Genomic DNA, 16,890 nt, shown 5'->3' with positions numbered 1-16,890 from the left:
GAATAGAAGACCCAGAGATCAATCCACACATTTTCAAACACCTGATTTTTGACAAGGAAGCAAAAATATCAAATGGAAAAAAGCATATTTAACAAGTGGTGCTGGCATAACTGGATATCAACATGTAGAAAAATTAAAATAGGCCCATTATCTATCACCATGCACAAAACTCAAGTCCAAATGGATCAAAGACCTCAACATAAAGCCAACCACAGTGAACCTTATAGAAGAAAAAGTGGGAAGTACACTTGAACGCATTGGCACAGGGAACCACTTCCTAAATAGAACTCCAGCAGCACAGACACTGAGAGAAACAATTAATAAATGGGACCTCCTGAAAATGAAAAGCTTCTGTAAAGCAAAGGACACGGTCAACAAGACAAAACGACAGCCTACAGAATGTGAAAAGATCTTCACAACCTCACATCAGACAGAGGTCTGATCTCCAAAATATACAAAGAACTCAAGAAATTGGACACCAAAGGAACACATAATCCAATAAAAAAAAATGGAGTACAGCCCTAAACAGAGAAGTCTTTACAGAGGAATCTAAAATGGCTGAAAGACACTTAAGGAAATGCTCAACATCCTTAGCCATCAGAGAAATGCAAATCAAAACAACTCTGAGATTCCATCTTACACCTGAAAGAATGGCCAAGATCAAAAACACTGATGACAACTTATGCTGGAGAGGTTGTGGGGTAAAGGGAACATTTCTGTATTGCTGGTGGGAATGCAAGCTGGTATAACCCGTTTGGATGTCAGTGTGGTGTAATACCACTTTTGGGTATATATCCAAAGGATGCTCAATTGTGCCACAAGGACATGTGCTCAACTATGTTCATAGCAGCTTTGCTTGTCAGAGCCAGAACCTGGAAACAACCTAAATGCCCCTCGATCAAAGAATGGATAAGAAAAATGTGGTACGATTACACAATGGAGTACTACACAGCAGAAAAAAATAACAACAGCTTGAATTTTGCAGGAAAATTATTTTGAGTGAGGTTACCCAGACACAGAAAGACAATTATCACATGTACTCACTCATAGGTGGTTTTTAAACATAAACCAAAGAAAGCCAGCCTACAAATCACAGTCCCAGAGAATTTAGACAATAGGGACACTAAGAGAGACTTACATAGATCTCATCTACAGGGGAAGTAGAAAGTATAAAAAGACAAGATCTCCTGAGTAAATTGGGAGTATGGGGAGCTTGGGGGAGGACTGAAGAGGGAGGGGAAAATTAGGGAGGGGAGCAGAAAAAAATGTAGAGCTCAATAAATACCATGGGAAAAAAAAGAAGAGGTAAGCATTTTCCTTGACAGAATTAAATCTTATGGGTCCATTGGGCAATGTAATGATTATAGTTTTCACCCTGCAATAGAAAGTCATTAGAAGAAGCTCGAGATCTGATTACTTTAACAAGAGATTCCTGTTCTGGATGAGGAGCGAAGGATAGCAAGGATAAAGAGGACACTCAGAATCACAGATAAACTGTGACTTATACCCACACAGGCGGCGAAGGGTCAAGTTCTGCCAAGGCTTTGAAGGCAGCGTCTACTGACTGAGCTAATTAGATGTGGTGTGTGAGAAAGAAGGGTTAAGAATTTTACCAAAGTAGTTGCTTAGGAAATTATTGAAACAGAAGCAGTTAATAAAAGTTTTGTTTTTTTCCTTTTCTTTAAAAAAAAAAAAGAAGAAATTCAAATAATGAAGTGCATGATATACCTCAGCAATAAAGAAGCTGAGGCCAGAGGAGATAGAGTTCTAAGGCAATCTAGGCTTCAGAGCTAGCTTAAGATCAAAAAGAAGGGGAAAAAAAGTAAAAGATAGGAAAAATGCCCAGTTTTAATAACAATCAAGGAAATGAAACATTAAATCATCAGACACTATCATTTGGCAAAAACTGAAGAATCTACCAACATCTAGTGCTAAAGTCTATACAGGCAGGGCGGTAGTGGCACACACCTTTAATCCCAGTACTTGAGGGGCAGAGGCGGGCAGATCTCTGTGCATTCAAGGCCAGCCTGGTCTAAGCGCTAGCTCTACGACAGGCTCCAAAGCTACAGAGAAACCCTGTCTAGAAAAAAAAAAAGAAAAAAGAAATACAAAGTTCCTGTCTCCAAAAAATAAATGTAATGATTATGTAGTAGAGTCAAGAGCTAGGTGTGATGGCACACACCTTTAATACGGTGTCAGGGGAATCTGTGAGTTGTAGGCTGGCCTGATCTACATAATGGGACAGTCAGAGCTACACAGACCCTGTAAATAAATAGATAGATAGATAGATAGATAGATAGATAGATAGATAGATAGATAGATAGATAGATAGATAGATAGATAAAAAATAAAGTGGATACAAACCAAGGGAAATTTATGCTGTGTTAGTTAAAAGTAAAAACTAAAACTCCTGTCATCATCTAAGTTTTCATTTGCTCATTCTTTGTGACCTATCTAACTACTCCTGTGACCAAGTATTTCTGGTCACACGCATTTTTGAAACCTTGTCTGTATACAAATGTACTGTTATTAGACATAAGCATACTAACCACTCTACCATTTGTCTCATAAGAGCAAGAAATTGAAATCAACTCAAATGTTCATCAAAACCAGAATGGGTAATTGGCAATATAATCTAATGGCTCAATTTACCACAGTGAAATCTAATAAATTATGACTAACTATAACAATCTGGAATTAATTTTGCAATCATTATGCTAAACTCAATTTCTTAATCACATAAAATAAACAGTTATTCAACTCACATGTTTAAAAATGAAAGCAATACAGTATTTAAGGATATGCTACTCGCATTTAAAATCTTGAAGGACTGGGTCAAGGATTTAGCACAGCAGTAGCAGAGCACTTGACTAGCAAGCAAGCATAGGGTTCTAAGTTCATTCCTTTTTACCAGGAAAAAAAAAAGAAAAAGCAGCAGCAGCAAATCAAGATTATATTCATAAATTCAGAAGAAAGGTTAATACTACAAAGAGACATATTGACAAACAAAGTAAGATAGGAAAGGGGTATTTCTGGTTGCTGGTCTAGACAATGAAACATATACATGTGTATGGCGGTGCAGGTTTCTACACTGCATGCATGCGACATCAAAGCAACCTTGGGCCTACCCATCCTTTAAAAAAAAAAAAATGCACTATGAACTCAGAGACTGTGGCAACACACAGAAAACCTGAATTGGTTTTAAGTCAGATGGGGGTCCCAGGACTGAGAGAAAAAAGTAGTTCCCACCCCTAATGAAGAACTGATACCCACTGGCAAAGGGAAAATCAGTTTTTGTCAATGGGATGTCACTGTGTATATCTACCAACACTCCAAGGCAAGCCCTATGTCCAGAATAAGTTAGCTGGCCAACAGAAAATGAACTCAGTGATGCTTCTGTGGACTTTTTGTTTCATTTTGTTTTGTTGGTCTTTTTTTTTTTTTTTTTTTTTTTTGTTTTTCGAGACAGGGTTTCTCTGTGGTTTTGGAGCCTGTCCTGGAACTAGCTCTGTAGACCAGGCTGGTCTAACTCAGAGATCCGCCTGCCTCTGCCTCCCAAGTGCTAGGATTAAAGGCATGCGCCACCATCGCCCAGCTGCTATCTGCATCTTTTGATTTTCATTTTTGAGGTGTGTTTCTTGCTCTGGGTTTTTTTTTTGGGGGGGGGGTTGTATGTGTGTCATTTGTTTTTGAGAGAGAAAGAACATAAAGCTGGGTAGGGAATTGGAGAGGATCTGGGAGGAATTGAGAAAGGTGGAAAAACATGATTAAAAAATATTATATGGCCAGGAATAGTAACACATGCCTTTAATCCTAGCACTGGGAAAGTGGAGGCAGATGGATCTCTGTGAGCTGGAGCCCAGCCTGGTCTATATAATTCCAGAGATACAAAGTGAAGTTCAGTCTCAAAAAAAGAAAAGAAAGAAAAATAATTAAAATATATTAAATGAAGAAAGCTGTAATTTAAAAATTGTTTTTAAAAAACTTTAAAAATGAATTTCTTACTGTCCTTAGGCTTGTCATTTAGGGTAAGCTGCTTGGCCAGAACACTCCAAGGATTTGCCTGTTTCAACCTCCATAGTGCCAGAATTAAAAGTGCACACTACCACTTTTTTTTTTTTTAATGAGTAATGGGAATCAAAGTCAGGTTGTTTGTATGGGAAATACTTTATTGACAGCTACCTCCCCAGCACCTCCCACCTCACTAGTTTAATAAAGTAATATAACTAAGTCTGATACTCAGTGTATATATAATTTTGGATTTGTTTGAACTCAGAAATTCAACAAAAATAGGGCTAATGAGATGCTCAGAGACAAAAGCACTTGCCACCAAGTCTAATAACCTGAATTTGACACCATATTCATACGGCAGGAGAAAAATCTCTCCAGAAAATTATTCTCTGACCTATGTAAGTATGTACATACAGACACAATTAATGTAAAAAGAAAGGAAGGGAGGGAGGGAGGAAAGGAGGGAGGGAAGGAGGGAGGGAAAATCTGTGAAAGAGCCGGGTGGTGGTGGTGCTTGCCTTTAACCCCAGCACTCCGTAGGCAGAGGCAGGCGGATCTCTTTGAGTTCAAGGCCAGCCTGGTCTACAAGAGCTAGTTCCAGGACAGGCTCCAAAGCTACAGAGAAACCCTGTCTTCAAGGCCAGTCTGGTGTACAACACAGTGAGTACCAGGGCAGCCAGGGCTATGACACACTATCTGAAAAAAGAAAAAAGAAAGGGAAGGAGGGAAAGAGAATCTTTATGCACTAATAAGGAATGGTTGCCAGAAACACACTGAATGCAGTTTTTTTAAATCAAGTACAAGACAGCATATACAGTATGCTAATTTGAGTGTATAAACAAGAATTTGAGGGGGCTGGAGAGATGGCTCAGAGATTAAGTGGACTGACTGTTTTTCCATAGGTCCTGAGTTCAATTCCCAGCAACCACATGGTGGCCCAAAACCATCTGTAATGAGATCTGGCACCCTCTTCTGGCCTTTAGGCATACAGGGAGGCAGACTGTTGTATACATAATAAATAAAATCATTTAAAAAAAATTTGAAGGGAAAATATACATATATGCATATACACATAAATGAGATTCCCTAGTTTATCTTGCCATATGGTTTCTCCTTTTATACTATGCAGCTATTTTATATAGTGAAACAAGAGAAATAAGTCAAAAGAGAAATGAATTCTAAAATAAAAACTAGACATTAATACGTATCAACTGGCACCAATCACACAAAGAAAATAAAGAGTGCTATATATTCTAAACAACAAATACAGCCTTATTAAAATATACTCCACTGACAAAAGGAAAAAGAAACTTGAACTTCGCTGAGTACTTTTCTTAAGATTTATTTATTTATTATAGTGTTCTATTTATTATAGTGTATGCCTGCAGGCCAGAAGAGGGCACCAGATATCTCAGTACAGATGTTTGTGAGCCACCCAGTGGTTACTGGGAATTGAACTCAGAATCTCTGGAAGGAAGCTCTTTAACCTCTAAGTCATCTCTCCGGCCCCAAGTACTTTTTTTGGAACTACAAAGAATTGACAATTACTAAAACACTAAAGAACAAAATACAATATGGTATGAAAATACAACTCACATAAGTATACTTGATTTAGGAGCAAAAAAGGTAGTTTTGAAATACAAAGTTATAGCAAATACCACCTTAAACCCCGTCAAACTTGGATCACTAATAGTGGGACACTGAATATCATGTGTCTCCAGACTTGTTCAACCTCTTAACACTGTAACACTATGTTGTCATCTGCAAAGTTCATGCTTGAGAACCTCTCAATAGTGTTGTCAAAAGGATTTTAAGATTTATTAAGTTTACAATTTTTGGTTGGACTGAAGTCATAACTATCCTCATATCTGTGGCCACAGCATAAATGATACATACATATCATACATGATATATACCAACTCTTATGAAAGATTTTACCAAAGAAAAATAGCATACATTCAAGCCTTAAGAACATAGCCTCCAGGGGCTGGAGAGATGGCTCAGTGGTTAAGAGCATTGCCTGCTCTTCCAAAGGTCCTGAGTTCAATTCCTGGCAACCACATGGTGGCTCACAACCATCTGGAATGAGGTCTGGTGCCCTCTTCTGGCCTGCAGACATATACACAGACAGAATATTGTATACATAATAAATAAATAAATATTTAAAAAAAAAAAAAAGAACATAGCCTCCAATTCCAAAATAGAGCCCAGAAAAGAGCAAGTTAAACAGTCAATAAACAAATAACTCTAGAAAATAAGCTGTTCTTCAAAATAATCTGCTCTTTTCAAGGCAATTTCAGTATCTTGGGGAGAAGAACATTACAGTATCTTGTGAGAAATTTTTCTCAATAAAAGAGATAAATGAAATGAAAAAGAAAATTGAATTCTAATTTGAAATTTTTATTTTAAGAAACAACTAGGAAATTTCAAATATAGAGTGAAAATTAAAATTTTTACTTAGAAGGTCAGTCAGATGGTTCAGTGTGTAAAAGCACTTGCCAATGAGCTCGTAACTTGAGTTCACTCCCCAGAACCCACAGTAGAGAAGAATAACCCCTGTGGATATCCTCGGACCTCAGCATGCACACCGTAGAGCACAAACACAATAAATTACTTAATTTCTGGAGAATTATTATTATCCTAAGGTTTTGGCAATGGTAAACTAGAAGTGTAAAGAATATCTATTTTTTAAGAAATATTTTCTGGGCCAGTAAAATGGCTCAGCAAGTAAAGGTACCTGCTACCAAGCAAGGTTACCTAAGTTCCATCCCCAGAAATTACATAGTAAAGGAGAAAATCAACGCCCACAAGCTTCCTCTGGTCTCCATACCTACACATACACAAAAAAAGTTTTTAAAAAATATTTTTCAAAGTACTTTGAAACAAACTTGTCATGGTTTCTGTCATTTACTATCAAGAAGTTCAGCGGGGCTGGAGAGATGGCTCAGAGGTTAAGAGCACTGACTGCTCTACCGGAGGTCCTGAGTTCAAGTCCCAGCAACCACATGTTGGCTCACAACCATCTGTAATGTAAGATGGTGCCCTCTTCTGGCCTGCAGGCATGGAGGCTGAACACTGTGTACATAATAAATAAATCTTAAAAAAAAAAAAAAAAGAAGTTCAGCAAAATATGCAGACACATAAAGAATAATCCAGTAATTCATAGCGCTATGGAAGGCAACTAGTTCTAACTTTGAATACAGACAGCATATACGTTCAATCTTTTTATCCTCCCCTTTCCATTTTAACTTTTCAATGTGAGTAGATTTTATAATTGAGAAAAGAATTGGACGGGACAGGAAAACTAAAAGAAAATAAAAGTTTCAAACAGTATTCAGGGGAAAAATGATTGAAAAATCACTTATGAAGATGTCTACAGTCTCCTGAAGAACTTTCTCCCTTACATTAAAAAAACAGAGAGTGAAAGAAAGATTACTCAGGCCACTATCAGATGATCGATAAGAGTAAGCAGACTGCAAACAAATACTTAACACACTACAAACAGCAATAGTACTAAAACCTGTCAATGATTTAAGGAATGGCTGTCATTGCCAAACACAACACATTCAAAATGATACCTGACCCAAAATACATTCTATTATCCATTAATCCTATGTACTGCGATAACAAGAAAAGCCCTCCCTCTTCCCATACCCCATTTTAGAAGGAATCTCACTTCATATCCCGGACTGGCCTGGAACTCACTATGTAGACTAGTGTTATGGCCACCCTCGTCCCGCAAGGATAACGCGACCACCGGAGCTCTTCTCACTGCAGTTTATTCCAGGACTTTATTCACTTTCTCTCCCCCCCCCCCATCTCTTTCTCTTTCCACTCTCTCTCTTTCCCCTCTCCTCTCTCTCTCTCCTGGTAAACCTCTCCCAGCCCTTAAGTAGGCATGGGCTGCCAACCCCGAACTGCCAGGTGGGCACTGCCCATAGGTTCACGCATATGCAAGCAGCTGATAATCATTGTGTGATTATAGCACAGGTCAGGCCTTAGCCATCTCAGGAGTTGATTATACATCTCCATCAGGTGTGATTCCATGCAGCTCGCTACAGACTAGGCTGACCTCAAACGTGCAGCAATCCTTCTGCCAAACGCTAGGATTAGAGATGTGTAGTACCATGCCCAGAAACACATTTCTTTCAAATATTTTGAGCTGTAAAATATGACAGTTAAAAGATAGATTGTAAATTACCTTTATATTTACTTCTGTTAACAGCAACAAAAAAAATAGTAAAAAAAATCACTATGATTAGTCACTTATCCTAAAGAAATTCTTAAACATAACAAGAGATAGCTTGGTTTGGTTTGGTTTTTCGAGACCGGGTTTCTCTACACCTTTGGGGCCTGTTCTAAAAGTAGCTCTTGTAGACCAGGAGGGCTTCAAACTCACAGAGATCTGCCTGCCTTTGCCTCCCAAGTGCTGGGATTAAAAGTGTACACCACTACTGCCGGGCTTGGCCCAGGCTTGTAAATGGCCTTGGCAAAAGCATAGCAAGATTCCACCTCCAGTCTGCGGCAAGAGGCCCAGACCTTTAATCCCAGCAGACAAGTAGACGTAATGAAAGTTCAAGGCCAGCCTGTTCCGTAGAGTGAGTTCCAGGACAGCCAGGGATGGACACCCCTGGTGGGTCCATATTCTTGGCCCAGCAGTGCCAGTACATGCCTTTATCCCAGCACACGGGAGGCAGAGACAGGCAGATCTCTGAGTTCCAGTTCCAGGACAGTCAGGTGGCTACAAAAGACACTGTGTCGTCGTTGACCCCCAACAAAAAAAAGTCCATATTCTTTCAACTTAATTAGACAGCATGGATTTAAGATTAACAGACAGAAAAGCCTAACTACAGGAAACATATGTTTAAAAGAATACCTATGTATTCAAAGAACTATATATACACTTGATGGTTTAAGAAAAGTAACAATTATTGCTAGCAGTGAAAAAGAAGCATTTTTTTCCAAATTTAGCTAAGACACACGACAACTAGTCCTATCCTCACTCTGAGGAAAACTTATACTCAGTGCCTCCTGGATAACCCCACTATCAGAATACACAACATAATTCACATTAAAAACCAAATGCCAAACACAATTCTGAAAGTACTTTACACATTTACTATGCCTATTCTGAGCATGTTCTCCATCATAATAGTTCACTTTCATGAAATATATATACTTCAATTTATCTAATCTTTTTTAAAAATATTTATTTATTTATTATGTATACAATATTCTGTCTGCCTGTGTGTCTCCAGGCCAAAAGAGGGCACCAGACTTCATTACAGACGGTTGTGAGCCACCATGTGGTTGCTGGGAATTGAACTCAGAACCTTTGGAAGAGCAGGCAATGCTCTTAACCACTGAGCCATCTCTTCAGCCCCTATCTAATCTTTTATACCACTTTAACAAACAAATCCTTCCTAATATAAACGTTCTATACTATAAATTTAGTGTAATGTGGTTTTAGTTGGTTGCATAAAAATAGAGCAACTATGTTTTTATAATATGTTATATATGTTATTTCTACAAAATCAAATTCCTACCTGCCATACTTATTTAAAAGATACACTCAAAAGCTGGGTGTGATGGAATGTACCTGTAATCCTAGACCTTGGGTGACAGAGGGAGGATCTGAGTCCAAGGCAAGCCTGGTCTACAAATTCAGTTTCACAAAAGCCAGGGCTACATAAAGAAACCTAGTCTGGAAAAAAATCAAAACGAAACAGAGAAACTTGTATGCTAAGAGTTATCCCATTTAGCTGGGCACTGGTGGTGCACACCTTTAATCCCAGCACTTAAGTGGCAGAGGCAGGTAGATCTCTGTGAGTTCAAGGCCAGCCTGGTCCACAAGTTAGTTCCAGGACAGGCTCCAAAGCTACAGAGAAAGCCTGTCTCAAACAATCAAAAAAAAAAAAAAATTAAGCCGGGCGGTGGTGGCGCATGCCTTTAATCCCAGCAAAGGGAGGCAGAGGCAAGAGGATCTCTGTGAGTTCGAGACCAGCCTGGTCTACAAGAGCTAGTTCCAGGACAGGCTCCAAAGCTACAGAGAAAGCCTGTCTCAAACAATCAAAAAAAAAAAAAAATTAAGCCGGGCGGTGGTGGCGCATGCCTTTAATCCCAGCAAAGGGAGGCAGAGGCAAGAGGATCTCTGTGAGTTCGAGACCAGCCTGGTCTACAAGAGCTAGTTCCAGGACAGGCTCCAAAACCACAGAGAAACCCTGTCTCAAAAAAAACAAACAAACAAAAAAAAAGTACTCAGATAATAAAAATCCAGAGTTTTCATTAAGTGTATATATTTATGTAATCAGTACTCAGTACCTCAAAATAGAATATTGCTAGGATTTCACAAACTACTTTATGTCTTCTTCTAATCCTAATCCAGTTCTTAGAGGACTTGATTAGGAAGTCTCAACAGAGGAATCTAAAATGGCTGAAAGACACTTAAGGAAATGTTCAACATCCTTAGTCATCAGAGAAATGCAAATCAAAACAACTCCGAGATTCCATCTTACACCTGAAAGAATGGCCAAGATCAATAACACTGATGACAACTTATGCTGGAGAGGTTGTGGGGTAAAGGGAACACTTCTGTATTGCTGGTGGGAATGCAAGCTGGTACAACCCCTTTGGATGTCAGTGTGGTGATTTCTCAGAAAATTAGGAAACAACCTTCCTCAAGACCCAATAATACCACTTTTGGGTATATATCCAAAGGATGCTCAATCATGCCACAAGGACATGTGCTCAACTATGTTCATAGCAGCTTTGCTTGTCATAGCCAGAACCTGGAAACAAACCTAAATGCCCCTTGATCAAAGAATGGATAAGGCTGGCAAAATGGGCTCCTTTGCTGCCAAGCCTGATGACCTGAGTTCTAGCCTCCAAGAACCTATATAGCAGAAGAAAAGAACTGACTCCAAGTTGTCCTCTGAACTACAAAAAGCCCATGTGCACTCACAGGCATGCATACACATAATAAATAGAATCTCCAATCTAAATACCTGTGTTACTACTACATGGCACTTATACTATCACCTTTACCAAAGGAAGTAAAACCTAGAAAGGAAAATAAATAGACAAGTAATGAGGTGACTTCCATAGAGAGCTGTCACAGACAACACACATACACTTTAATCCAGAAGGAGTTAAATAAAGGAAAGCTTCCTGGAAAAGAAATCCCCAAACTGAACCCTAGAGGTTGGATAGGAACTAGCCAAGCATGGAAAGGATTGAAAGGAAACACAGGCTGAAGAAAAGAAAACTAAATTCAGTTTTTAAAAAAATGCATAAACGAATTCAGGGAGAAAGCAAAGGAAAAAAAGCTCAGGCGGCAGAGATAGAAGAACGGGTCTGTGTTCAAGGCTAGCCTGGGGTCCAATGTGGGACCCTCCCAATCTCAGCACTCAAGAGGCAGAGGCAGGCGGATCTCTGTGAGTTCGAGGCCAGCCTGGTCTACAAGAGCTAGTTCCAGGACAGGCTCCAAAACCACAGAGAAACCGTCTCGAAAAACCTAAATGAATGAATGAATGAATGAATGACAGCAGTCAGAAAGCAAGGTGTTGTCCTGCTAGTGACGTGGTAGTTACAAAAGCCAGAACTGAGGAATAAATGGAAGCTATAAAACAGAAGAAGAAAAGACAGAGAGATTAAGCAAAAACAAATAGTAAAGCAGCAACTAACCTGAGGTAAAACCTACGTCTTAAGTGTGGCTCAGTGGAATGACATGCACAAGACCCTGGGTTCTATTCACAGCGCCATCATAAAATAAAGTGAAATCTGTCTTCTCCTGTTTCCAACTTTTTTTTTCTTGTTTCCAACTTAATAGGTTCCTTTTCTTCTTGAAGTCAACTTGTTTCATTTTTACTGGGCTCCCTTCTGCATGTTTCCAAAAGCACTCTTTAACTACTTAAGGTAACCTGAGTCTCTTCCTTGCAACTGGATGAGCCTAACAGTATCTTAGAATACTTGATTTTGGCAGCAGTGCAAAGAACGGAAAAGAAACAAACAGCAGAAGACAGAAAGCAAAAATTTTAACCATTTGGAAAGCATCACAGAAGCCTAAGAGGCATTTGAATTTAAAAGAAAGAATACAGAAGAAAAGAAGGTTGTGAAATATTATGATAAAGAAGGTGCAAGAAATAATGACAAACTGAGCCAGGCAGTGCTGGCACACGCCTTTAATCCCAGCACTAGGGAGGCAGAGGCAGGCGGATCTTTGTGAGTTCGAGACCAGCCTGGTCTGCAAGAGCTAGTTCCAGGACAGGCTCCAAAGTTACGAAGAAACCCTGTCTCAAAAAAACAAAACAAAACAAAAAAGGCAAACTGGATATTAGTGGTACAACTAAATAGAATAAAAGACGATTTTTATGAGTTCCTAAAAAATTGATTGAGAACAGAGGGTGCCATTAATCAAGATAAGAAATCAAGATAAATTGAATAGCAGCTTCTGTCTGCTCTGTTCCTACTTTTGTGGGGAAGAGAGGCAGAGACAGTTCTGTTTTATTTTTGGATTGGAGTACTTATGAAATGTGACACCACCATACAGAGGTCTTTTACCAAATGAGGTGTAAAGCAAAGACAAGAGTTCTAGATAGCCTCTGTAGATGCAGGAATCAATACATTAAATTGGAATGCTTTTGTTGGTTGGGGAGTTATGCTTTGTTGTTGCTTTGAGGGTTGTTTGTTCTTTTTTGAGACAGTCTTTCTACTCAGCCTGGCTTGCCTTGAGTTATTGGCAATCCTGCTTCAGGCTCCCTCAGTAATAGAACTACAGTTCGTTTTGTTTTTTTTTTTTTGTTTTGTTTGGTTATTTTTTTTTTTGGTTTTTTTTTTTTGGTTTTTCGAGATAGGATTTCTCTGTAGCTTTAGAGCCTGTCCTGGAACTAGCTCTTGTAGACCAAGCTGGCCTTGAATTCACAGAGACCTGCCGGCCTCTGCCTCTGCCTCCCAAGTGCTGGGATTAAAGGCATGTACCACCACCACCCAGCTTGGAACTGCAGTTCTATAATACCATGCTTGACTCAAGTTGATGTATTTTTAAGATATCTGAAAAGTCTGACTGTTTACTTCAAACTATTTATATTCCTAAAAAATCAATCATTCAAATTTTTTTTAAAACTTAACATTTAATATCCTTGGCCAACTTACTCTCAAACTTTCTGTTCCTCTTTGAAAATGTTAATGATTGAGAGGCTGAAATAAGATAAGAGCACTTGCTACTGTTTCGGAGGATGCAAGTTCAAACCCCAGCACCTATAACAGGCAGCTTACAAATGCCTATAACTCCAGCTTTAGGGGAGTTGATGCCTTTTTCTGGCCCCCACTGACACTGGTAGACAAATACATGGTAAAAATTAAAATAATTAAATAAAAAATAATAAAGATTGGATAAATATCTACATAATTCAAAATGATGAGAAAAATAGGGCATATACTACTAATTTCTACTTAAGTAATATTTCTTTTGAAACATATTAAGTTTAGCTGAGCAGAATGGTGCACATTAGCAGTTCCAACTACCTAATTAAGTAGCTGAGGCAAGATCAACTGAGCCCCAGAGTTCAAAATACATCAGCAGCTATATACAAAGCAGCAAATCATCATCAAATTAAAAACAAAACAAAAACAATGAATTTATACCATCTCTTCATAAACTGTATATCACTAAATTAATTCAAATTTAAAGTCCTGCATTAGCACTGTGTGCTAGCACCTCTAATCTGAGGGCTTGCAGAGGACCCTACTAAGGTTCCTAGAACCTATCGTCCAGCTGCTCTAACTACCTCTAACTCCAGCTTCAGGGGGGTTCTGACGCACTCTTTTGGCTCCAAACACTATCATGCACATAAGCGCACAAAGACATACTCTAAGAAATAAAAATAAGATTCTAAAAAGTAACACTAGTAGTAAAAATAACACATTAGGGTGTGGTTTTCACTAATAAAACTTTTGAAAAGAACTTAATCTAGGTTTTTATGAGCTTTAACTATGGTTTCTGCCTGAAATCTTTTCCCTCTATATACATCTTTGCTTGCAAAATTTACTACTAACACAAACCCCATTTTATGAATTTCGGTCACAAATTCATCTATCTAATAGCCAATAATTTAACATGTCACAACTGAACCTATCCTTCTGTCATGAAGTAAAAATATACATCATGTGGCCCCCCACTTATAAGGGAAAAGATTAGCAAGATATCTAGAATTCTGTCCTCTCTGTATTCTCTTCCCTCAAATCACTAAGACTAGTCAACTAGCTTATTCTATTTTATTTATTTGTTTGTTTTTTGATATTTCAAGACAAGGTTTCTCTGTGTAACAGTCCTAGCTGTCCTGACACTTGCTGAGATCCACCTGCCTCTGCCTCCCAAGTGCTGGGATCTAAGGCGTGCACCACCACTACTGCCCAGCAACTTTATTGTACTTTTAATCTGCTCTAAAATGACTTTTAAAAATACAAACCTGAACATTTTTCTGATAAATATAACCACCACCAAAATTAGTCAAGACAGTTGTTCAGAAAGTCAATGAATGAGAACATCACTTAGATATACTTCTTTGTATACCTCAGAAAGTCAACAAGAACATCACTTAGATAATCTTCTTTGTATAGGTTCAACACAAAAATCAGATTTTTTTTCAAATCATGAAAATCATTTATACATAACAGAACATACATTTAAAATAAAGCATTCAGAATTTTTTGGAAAAGGACTGAAAATAAATCCATATTCATCAAAATGGAATACTATCAGTCAGTAAATGAGGTTTTTCCATGCATACTATTGCTGAATGATAACGGGGACTTAGCAGTGTTATTTGAAAACAGAACCATTTGTGTGTAACTTGTGTATCTTAAGACTAAGTAGATATAAGCTTGTAAATGCTGGAAATATCACCCCATACCAGTTACAGAAGCTAAAAAAATAGAAAATGAGTGGCTGGAGATTAAACTTTTTTAAAACTACATTATTGTTCTGACCCTTTCGACTTTTAAACAGTGTCTCACTAGTACCTATAACGTCAATTGATTTTTCTCCCTATATTACACGAAGGCACACACACAATGAAAAAAAATAAAACTTTAAGTACTAACTACAAAGATCTTATTATCCCTCACCCTTGCATCAACATTAAAATTATACACTTAACACTTAATTTAACATTACATTTCCTTTTTTGCATCTCAGGAGTACAGCTTCAACAAACATTTTATTCATTATTCTACTACTACTGAGAAGGCTGTTAGCAATGACTTCGACACTGAATAACATTTATGTTTGCCCCGTGGAGAAGACAGCAACATCCGTTGGTTAAAAATTACTAAACAACCTTAGTCTTCAGGGGTGAATAGCTATAAACCCTGTTTTCCTAACAAGTTCAAAAACAGTACATTTAAAATTCTGTATAAATCTACAAAGAGGTGAGATAAATACTATATGGAGACTTGCTTATCTTCATTGGCATAATGCAACTTAATCCTTACAGAAGCCCCTAAAGCGTCTGATTTAGACTGGTTCTTTCGTTCTACTAAGGCAAGATGAGGAGCAAGCAAGCTGCTCGACCTTGTAATGGTACACACACACCCTCCTCTGAGCTTCCACACTCTTCCCTCTCTCCCAAAGGGTCCAAACATGGGTCTCAGTCTGACCGCTTATAATATCCAATGGCGTGAATACACTGGACTAAGTAAATAATCTTTAAGTTTTCCTGGAAATTTCTTTACAAGCGAAGAAAGGATCCCGACGGGGTAGAAAACAGGTAGCACGGTTTGCTTAAGGAGTGATCTTCTAAAAAAAAAAAAAAAAAGGTACACACCACCAGGGAATGGAGGAGATCCAGGACTATGTTGATGATTTGAAGGGCTGACACGAGACCTACTAGGTAACAGCATCATGACATTGGGGCTATCTGAAAGCTTGTATGGGTAGGGGGAAAAGCTAGCCAACCCGACTGGAAGTAAGCTGCGGAAGGGACCCTACGAAGGCACGGGTAGCGATGATTCGTAGGAGAACCAAATATCTGGGACGCTGCAATGGGGTAGGAAGCACTAGTGGTCGTGGCCCCGGGACTGGGATCCGTCCAGACATAACGGAGTCTAGAGGCTACAGAGTCCTAAGGGAGTCGAAAGGGGTTCTAGCAGCAGGGGGGACGGGTGGGGGGGTGACAAGAATCGCCGCGGCCGCTGGTGGACAGAATGGTGTCTGTTCAATGAAAGGTATGAGGGGGCAGAGTCTAGAGGGGGATTCCGGCCGCATTCGGGCGTTCGCCAGGCTACAGAGGCAGAGCCGCTCGCGGGGCGTCTCCGCCGGGGCGGGGCGGGGCAGCCCGCCGGGAGCCAAAGAGTCGAGCGGGAGACGTGGGCCGGGCCAGGCCGGGCGGCAGGGCCGCTGGGCGCTGGGGCGGGTCTTACCTCGGGCAGTGCCGCGGTGGCCACCACAGCCCCTTCCTCTTCTGCAGTAGCCGCTTCCCACCCTCGGTTTCCAGGGTCAGGCCGGACAAAAACAGCAGAGGCCGAGGCCGCCGGGGGTCGGACGGTTCCGCGAGGGTGGGCCCAGCCGCCCTAGGGTCCGAGCAAGCGGCGTCCGCGCATCCCCCGCCCTGTCACAGAGACTCCGCCCGGCCGGGGCAGGCACAACCCCCGCCGCACCCCGCCTAGAGAGCACGCGTTGGAACGGCCGCCTCAACCCGCGGTCTCCGCTTCTGCCCGCGGGACCGGTATCGGCGCTGCAGTCCCTCCCAGTCCTGCCAGGACTTTCCGTCAGCCACCGCCAACTGCCTCCACGTCTCCAGTCCGCTTGGGCCTGCGCACCCGCGCCCCCGACCCCGCTCACGCGGCCCCGCCCCGCGCGACTCTCCAGCGGCAGACTAGCAG

The 16,890-nt window shown here is 40.1% G+C and overlaps 1 protein-coding gene across 4 annotated transcripts in view; it reads right to left on the bottom strand.

The window, feature by feature from the left end:
* The window catches only part of Myo9a (myosin IXA), a 202,770-nt gene extending 185,889 nt beyond the window's left edge, over window positions 1-16,881 (bottom strand). For 3 of the 4 annotated variants that reach the window (XM_050151881.1, XM_050151882.1, XM_050151884.1), the window contains exon 1: window positions 16,429-16,880. The gene's annotated coding sequence lies outside the window, so the exon portion shown is untranslated. Of the gene's footprint in view, window positions 1-16,428 lie in introns of all 4 variants that reach the window. The other variant, XM_050151883.1, reaches the window with a different exon arrangement.
* Window positions 16,882-16,890: the final 9 nt, after the last annotated feature.

Source organism: Alexandromys fortis, unplaced genomic scaffold (genome assembly GCF_014885135.2).
Source record: "Alexandromys fortis isolate MF-2015 unplaced genomic scaffold, M_Fortis_MF-2015_v1.1 scaffold_70, whole genome shotgun sequence".
Taxonomy (NCBI): Eukaryota; Metazoa; Chordata; class Mammalia; order Rodentia; family Cricetidae; genus Alexandromys; species Alexandromys fortis.
This window is presented reverse-complemented; position numbering and strand designations above follow the sequence as displayed.